Source organism: Trichechus manatus, unplaced genomic scaffold (assembly GCF_000243295.1).
Source record: "Trichechus manatus latirostris isolate Lorelei unplaced genomic scaffold, TriManLat1.0 scaffold00019, whole genome shotgun sequence".
NCBI classification, from domain to species: Eukaryota; Metazoa; Chordata; class Mammalia; order Sirenia; family Trichechidae; genus Trichechus; species Trichechus manatus.
Window position 1 is genome coordinate 4,892,944 of NW_004443955.1, and position 8,650 is coordinate 4,901,593.

Consider the following 8,650-nt stretch of genomic DNA (forward strand, 5'->3'; position numbering starts at 1 on the left):
CTTGGTGAAGCCATCGTGGTCTGCTTTTTTATGTGATTTGATATTAACTGTTTTCTCCAATCCATCAATAAGTTATTATATTTATTTATTTTATGTTTGCTTACTGTGTCCTAGCTTCCTGTTTCGTTTTGTTTTGATATGCCCAAATAGGCTGCTCATGTGAGCTGCTTTGATTATTGACATCTTTGTAGCTCTCATGTCGTGTCTCCAGGTGACTAGAGCTGTTACTAGGTATGTGAGCCCAAGAGTCCACTTACTTTTCTTTTGTGGATTGAGCTCAGGTGACCAGGTCATTGGTCACTGAGTCTATGGTGCAGGCTCTCACCTACAGTCCTAGTCAGGCAGGGGTGATTGGAGTAGACACAGATATTTGGCTGCAGTAGGGGGTCATGGGCTGAGCAAGGCAGGGGGCTGGCTGCTGCCCCTAAGTGCCTGGGAGGAAGATGTGTCCCTGTTCCCTAGAGCTCATAGGTAGGTGGGTTTTGCAGCCAGACTATGGGCACCCAATGCTGTTGGCTGTAAGGATAGGGGGTTACCACTTATTCTTGGACCCCCATTTGCAGGTGGCTCAGTGGAGTGGGTGGGTGGAGCCACCAGTCCTCAGGTCCCTGAAGTAGGTAGGTGAGGACCCTGCTAAAAGGGCAGGGTGGTGTCAAATTTCATGAATCTGCCAGTCCCCCTTATAGCAGATACAGAGGAAAATAGCTTCAGGTATATACCCTGGTATACTGTGCTGATTAGGGTCTATGCTGTTGAAATGGGCCTACACAGGTCTATGCAGGGATGAAAGACATTCAAAGTCGATGGACCCCTTATGCCTGTGCCTAGACAAAGGGACTGTGTCTGCCCTGAGTTCCTGGCTTACAGGAGCTGGCAGACTATTTTTTCCTGTTTGTTAATTTATTCCCACGCCAAAGCCAGGAGAATGGCTCAGGGCACACTATGGGTACTACCTCCGGCCCAGGGAGAGCAGCAATCTCTGAAGCCGAACCAGGACCTGGAGCAGAGTGGAGAGGAAGCAGGTAGTTGGGAGAGAGGTATTTCCCGAAAGGAAGTTGTTCTTTTTTTTTTTTTTGATCTGTGCAATAGGTTAGACATTTGTACTTACCTTTTGCTGATCAAGCACCATTTCTCGCTGGTTCTGGAGGTTTGAGCCAACTCTCTGCCACTTGGTCTCTCCTGCTGTGGAAAATGCATTCAGAGCGCCATTGCTTGCCTCACCGCATGCACCAGCCAATCCAGCCTGCAGGGTGATGGTTCCCACGGAGTCAGGTCTGGCAACTCCTTGCTGCTTCTGAACACTCTCTCCTTCCCTGTGCCACTCAGTCTGATTCCTCAACTTTGTCTTTGATGTTCAGGGCACCTAGAATGTAATAGATAATTGATTCACTTGTTTTTTCAGGTCTTTGTTGTAAGAGGGACCACAGGAAGTGTCTTACTACTCCGCCATCTTGACTCTGCCTCACGAGTCTCTTTTTAATGCTAACTCAGTAACCACTAACTACTTCATCACCATGGAAACTTGTATTCAAAAATCATTTAAATCTCTGTGAATTCTCCAATCTCTGAAAGTAGGTTCGTCTTGCAGGAGGAAAACGCTGCCCAATTTGGAAATTGTTTGTCAAATCCTAGAGCAATCAAATATTGTGTTATTTTTTTGAATTAAAGAAGATTTTATTTTTTTTACAAAGCAAACACAAGAACTGACTATCACCATAGATTACAGAGAGATTTCATTAAGGGTGCAAGTATAAAAACAATTGTCGCATATTTTCCAGAATATATACAATGTTAAATGTTCCACTGCTATTCATAGGGTTTTCACTGGCTAGTTCTCTTCAGAAGTAGATCACCAGCTCTTCTTCCTATTCTGTCTTACTCTGGAAGCTCAGTTGAAACCTGTCCATCATGGGTGACTCTGCTGGTATTTGAATACTGGTGACATAGCTTCCAGCAACACAGCAACACACAAGCCCCCACAGTACAACAAACTGACAGACACAAATACCTGGAGTTAGAACACCAAAAGGGAATAACACGCTCAGCATTTCTCAAGCTGAAAGAATTAAAGAAAAAATTTGAGCCTCAAATTACCATATTGAAGGATTCTACAGAGAAAAAGTTAAATGAAGCAGGAAGCATCAAAAGAAGATGGAAACAATGCACAGTCACTATACCAAAAAGAATTGGTCAACATTCAACCATTTCAGGAGGCAGCATATGATCAAGAACCGATGGTACTGAAGGAAGAGGTCCAAGCTGCACTGAAGGCATTGGCAAAAGCAAGCCTCCAGGAATTGACAGAATATCAATTAAGATGTTTCAACAAACAGATGCAGCACTGGAAGTGTTCACTCATCCATGCCAAGAAATTGTAAGAAAGCTTCCTGGCCAACCCACTGGAAAAAATGCAAAATTTATGCCTATTCCAAAGAAAGGTGATGCAACCAAACGGGCAAATTATTGAACAATATCAATAATATCGCTCGCAAGTCAAGTTTTGCTGAAGTGTCAGAAATTCAAGCTGGTTTCAGAAGAGGACATAGAACCAGGGATATCATTGCTGATGCCAGATGGATCCTGGCTGAAAGCAGAGAATACCAGAAAGATGTTTATCTATGTTTTTTGAGAATGCAAAGGCATTCGACTGTGTGGATCATAACAAATTATGGATAACATTGAAAAGGATAGGAACTCCAGAACACTTAATTGTGCTTGTGAGGAACCTATACATAGATCATGAGATGGTTGTTCAAACAGAACAAAAGGACACCGCATGGTTTAAAGTTGGGAAAGGTGTGCAGCAGGGTTGTATCCTTTCACCATACTTATTCAATCTATATGCAGAGCAAATAATCCAAGAAGTTGGACTATCTGAAGAAGAATGCAGCGTCAGGATTGGAGGAATACTCATTAATAACCTGCATTAGGCAGATGACATAACCTTACTTGCTGTAAGTAAAGAGGACTTGAGGTACTTACTGATGAAGATCAAAGACTACAGCCTTCAGTATGGATTACATCTCCACATAAAGAAAACAAAAATCCTCACAACTGGACCAATAAGCATCATCATCATAAATGAACAAAAGACTGAAGTTGTCGAGGATTTCATTTTACTTGGATCCACAATCAACACCCATAGAAGCAGCAGTCAAGAAATCAAACACATTTTGCATTGGGCAAATCTGCTGCAAAGGGTCTATTTAAAGTGTTCAAAAGCGAAGATGTTACTTTAAGGACTAAGGTGCACCTGTTCCAAATCATGGTGTTTTCAATGCCTCATATGCATGCAAAAGCTAGGCAATAAATAAGGAAGACCAAAGAAGCATAGACACCTTTGAATTATGGTGTTGGAGAAGAATATTGAATATACCATGGATTGCCAAAAAAACGAACAAACCTGTCTTGGAAGAAATACAGTCAGAATGTTCTTTAGAAGCAAGGATGGCGAGACTTCATCTCACATATTTTGGATATGTTATCAGGAGGGATCAGTTCCTGGAGAAGGATATCATGCTTGGTAAAGTAGAGGGTCAGTGAAAAAAGAGGGAGACCCTCAACAAGATGGATTGACACAGTAGTTGCAACAATGGGCTTAAGCATAACAAGGATTGTGAGGATGGTGCAGGACCGGGCAGTGTTTCATTCTGTTGATCGCTATGAGTCAGAACCTACTCAATGGCACCTAACAACAACAACAACGTATAATGTTATAGGTATTATAATCACTATTTTAAAAAGATGTTTCCATACATTCTTAACTTATTAAGCAAAGAAAAGTGTTAGATGTATTCTAAAAAAGTGATGGGGGGAAGGCTGGGGAGAAGGAAAGTTACCCCAGGAAGGCTTTTAAAACTCCCATCTCCTACATGCCTATCTCACCAAGTTGGGCTTACACGCACGCGCGCGCGCACACACACACACACACACACGGCAGTAAGTTGTCTGTAATGTAGCTTTAGTTAAATTGTTTAAAATGGAGATGATATGTGGGGATAAGTATCCAGGCCCCTCCACTAAGACCATTAAATCAGTTGCCTCATGTGACGACCACATATTACAATATTTGTGATGAGCTGTGTAAAAAATATAATTTTGTATTAATTCGGAAGAATAACACAATATTCTATTGCTCTATGATTTAATAAGCAATTTGCAAATTGGAGCAACATTTTCTTAGTGCAAGAGCAATCTGCTTCCAGAGAATAGAAAATTCAGAGGCTTAAATAATTCTTGCTTGATGAACATAAACTTCTATGGTGATGAAGTAGTTAATGGTTACTGAGCTAGTATTAAAAAGAGACTCCTGAAAATTTTGGCCCTTCACCCATTGTTTTCTATGAGATCTCTTGAAATTAAAATTTGGAGAAGCCCAGAGTCTTTTTCATCAAATCACAAGATAATGGTTTTGTTATTGACTGTTCTTCAAACAGGAAGGAAAAGTCGATTAGCAACTTTAGGTGAAAAAACGCAGGCCAGCGAAGCCACAGGCAAGATCAATTGTGGGTCAGAAATTTTTAGGTTCATGAAATAAAAGTTAAATAACTGTTTTTAATAAAAAAAATTTATTCCACAGCTGGAAGGACTAAACAAGGTCATATCTGTGCATTATGAACCAGACATTAATCTAGGTGATTTATAGAGATAGACCCGCTTAATTGTCACTGAAGCCCCATGAGGTATGTTCTACTTTTGCCCATTTTGCAGATGGGGAACACAAAGTCCAGATGAGGTTTCATAAGATTCTCAGGTCACACAGCAGTATTTAGTAGAACTAGGATTTGAACTCAGGCAGGCTGATAGATGAGTCATAACTACCACACTGTAGTTTCTTAGTTGAAGAAAGGCCCATGAAATATTAATTTCCATATATAAATTAAGAATATTACTGTTCTTTTTACATATACAAAACAAGTTGTCATTCTCAAACTTTGATAAAGTAAATTTTATAAAATCCTCAAATACTGTAAAAGTAGTTTTAGTGGGACACACATTATTTCCAAACTATGTTTCATGTGGCCCCTACTATTTAATTCAATTCATTTATCTATTAATAACCATCTGCAATCTAATTAATATAAAATTGAAAGAGTAATTGAGAGAAAAGAGACAGCATGAGCTGGGAATGGACTGAACTTCGTGCAGTGGAACCCAGGAATTCCTCTCTCGGAAACAGTACGGAAGATGGCTGCCACTAGGGTGAAAACAGAACCAGCAAACAAGGACTCGCACTCAATCCTCAAACTGGCCATTTCAGATCTTATTAGATACCTCAATTTTTTTTTTAATTCCCTTGCACAATTCACTCATTCAGCAAATGTTTATTGATCTCTAAGTGTATACCAGGCATAGGAGCTCCCCTGCAGGGTCCACATCAGCATGTGTTTCATACCTGGGCACTGTCCTTGAGGATCTGAGAGTTTTATCAGGGACGTACAACACCTCAGGCTTCAGAAAGCCAGGGCAGGAATGTCATCAAGTGTCAGAATGTGCCACCATTTCACAGAGAGCTTTGAAGGAGCCAGATTAGGCAGAGGCAGGAACAGGCCAGGGGTGTAAGAGTGTGGGAGAAAGTGAATCCGGAGGGCCACAGGTGGGCCAAAGGCCTGGGAGAAGAATATTCCTAACTTTGACCCTAACCAAAGAAATAGGAAGGGGTGTGGGACATGGAGTTGGACAAGGACTTGATGGAGAGATGGTTTGTCACGAGACTCCACACACAAATAAACATATGTTCACCTAGGGTCTACGACACTACAGGCCAAACATGTGGTTGCTTTTCTCCAAAATGCTCTGATCTTTCTCCCCATCTACTCTCCCATCTCTTGGGTAGAAGGAAAAAATGAGCTTTTAGTCCTGTCCCCTGAAAACAAGTCTGAGGGTAGGGCAGTTCTCAATCTCTAGGGATGCCTGCTTGTCTTTTTCTTTTCCATGTCTCCCCCAGCTCTCTTGAAGCCCCTGGCTCTGTGGCAGAGAAAGGACTCTCAGGGCCTTGTGGAGGTGGAAGGCTCCTTAAATCTTCTGTTCGAACAGGCTGGGGGGTGTCCATTGCCTTCCCCATCGAAGTCAGGTGCACAGACTGTGCACTGGGTGCTCTGGGTTTGGGTAGGACCTGGCAGCCTTTCTGGGGGTCCGTGAATTGCACATTGGAGACTGGCCTCAGGGCACTGCTTGGGGGCTAAAGCCAGGCGTATGTGGGGGTAGGGGTGATGGGTGTGTCGAGTTACTGAGATTTCCATCTTTTCGATGCATGGATCCCTTTGGCAGACTGATGAAGACTATGGACCCTTCCTCAGACTATTTCAGAGTGTTTAAAAGTAAATATATTGGATGGAAAAGGATAACAATTACACTGATATAGTTAGTAAAATAATTAAAAACAAACAAATTTGCTCTATAACAATATATGTGCCTTATCAGTGCATTAAATAATACAGCACCTGGTTTAATAACTGCTATAATTTTGGAGTAGTGATGAACATAAATAATATTTCAAGACAACTGCAACAACCATAATGTGAGTGGAAATCGTTTGTCCCCAGTACTTAGGACTGCCAGATAAAATATAGGATGCCCAATGAAATTTGAATTTCAAATAAACAACGGATATTTTTTTAGTATACATATGTCCCAAATATTGCGTGGGATTTAAAAAAAAAAAAAGTCACTGTTGAGCCGACTCCGACTCATAGCAACCCTATAGGACAGAGTAGAACTGCCGCATAGTGTTTTCAAGGAGCGCCTGGTGGATTCAAAACGCCGACTTTTTGGTTAGCAGCTGTAGCTCTTAACCACTACTCCACCAGGATATACTTATACTAAAAAATTTATATATTTTTATCTGAAATTCAGATTTAACTGGATGTCCTGTATTTTTATTTACTAAATCTGGCAGTCCTACCTGTGATCCTTTATGTTGTGCGTCAATTTGGCTGGGCCAGGATTCTCAGTGGTTTGGCAGTTATGATGTAGTTTGGCAGTCCTATAATGATGTGATCACCTTCATGATGAGATCTGATATAACGTGATGACCACCATGATGGGATCTGCTGTGAGTAGCCAATCAGTTGAAAGGGAGTGTCCTTGGGAGTGCGGCCTTCATCCAATATAGGTGAACTTTCTGGCAAGGCTCAGGAGCTTTTCTCACTCTGTATCTTGCAGCTGGCTCCGGTTCCTGGGACTTGAGCTAGCAGCTTACCTGCCGATCTTGGGATTTGTCGGCCTATGCAACCTGTGAGCCACAGGCCTGTTGTCTGACCTGCCGATCTTGAGTTCACCAGCCCCTGCAGCTACATGAGCTAGGAGAAGTCTCTAGCCTGACCTATGAACTTGGGCCTTTCCGGCCTCTACAACCATGTGAGCCATTTCCTTGATATAAATCTCTCTTTCTCTCTCCTCTCTCTCTTACTCTTTCTTTCTCTCTCTTTATATATATGGGGAGCCCTGGTGGTGCAGTGGTTAAGAGCTATAGCTGCTAACCAAAAGGCTGGCAGTTTGAATCCACCAGCCACTCCTTGGAAACCCTATGGGGCAGTTCTACTCTGTCCTATAGGGTCACTGTGAGCTGGAATTGACTCCACAGCAACATGGGGGAGGGAAGATATATGTATCAGTATATATAGATATGGTTTTGCTTCTCCAAAGAATCCAGCCTAAGACACTACCAGTATTGTTAATACTACTGTAGTTTATTACTCATATTCATAACTGAAGGAACTACTAAATTTTAATTAGAGATTAATGAAAATAAATATTTTTTATTCCCATCCAAGTTAATGGACTCATAGGCTAAGAAGCACCAGCACCACTGATTACCAAGTCGCAGGGCATCTTCCCACAGGGGATGCCTGTTTCAGTTCTCATAAAGACACAGCATCTGCTCCAGGTCCTGTTTGCCTGCATGCATGGCCTCACCTGGGGTCTTATTAGTGCCCCAGACCCCTGGGTGTCTGCTTGCCCCACCCAGTGTGTGCTCCCCTGCTTTGCTGCAGGACCCCCACCCCTTGCCTTGGTGCCTTCAGCAGACACACCAGCTCTGCTCACTTCTGCTGCCTTCAGTGTCCACAGCAACCTGGGATCTCATCCATGCCCAGGGTGCAGAGGGCAGCTCCAGAAAAGCCAAACCTCAGGGCCAGTCCACCAACCACACTGCACCTCTAGGGGGCCGTGAAGAGACTCCTGCTCTGCCCTGCCCTGCCACTAGTGAGGAGCAGCCTAAAGTGACCCACTTGGTCAGCTAACATGCCCCTTCCTCTCAGGGCTGAAGTGTGGACAAGGAGAATGGTATGCCAATGTGACCTGTGCTGTCCCCTCTCTTCCTCCTTCCCACAGTCTCGTGCTTCCTAGAGGGGGGTATCTTCCCTTTGTCTTCTAGTCTGGCCCTCCCTGGCATAAAACTCTTCCAGTGCCCCAAGACTGGCCCTGCCTATGTCAAGGGAGCCAAGGAAACTTTAGTCACCTTTGTCTCTTTACAGCATGTCCATTTCTCCCTGCTGTCATGCTAAACAGGTGAAGTACATTCTCCTGGGGGCTCTGGTCTCAATACTTATTTAATGTGCAATATTTGCAAAATGTTGTCTTTGCTACATATGCATGAAGGAAGAGAAAAATTGGAAAGAGGGTGGGGGAGGGGGCAAATATTTGTGCT